Genomic DNA, 232 nt, shown 5'->3' with positions numbered 1-232 from the left:
GTATGTGTCCTCATACCTGGCGAATAAAGCTGATTCTGATCAAAACAACAAAAATGTCCAAAATTACAATCGACAAAGAACTTTGGGAAAAGTGACAAAAGTGTTTTGAGAAGGTTTCAACCTAAAATTTTGACCCAGACAAACTAAATGTTGGTCGCGGGAAGACACCACGAGGGTTAAAATGGCAAAATGGCGCTGTGTCTTGCGGCAGCCTGTTGCAGCAGCTCCTGAT

Source organism: Etheostoma spectabile, chromosome 16, assembly GCF_008692095.1.
Source record: "Etheostoma spectabile isolate EspeVRDwgs_2016 chromosome 16, UIUC_Espe_1.0, whole genome shotgun sequence".
In the NCBI taxonomy this organism is placed as follows: Eukaryota; Metazoa; Chordata; class Actinopteri; order Perciformes; family Percidae; genus Etheostoma; species Etheostoma spectabile.
This window is presented reverse-complemented; position numbering follows the sequence as displayed.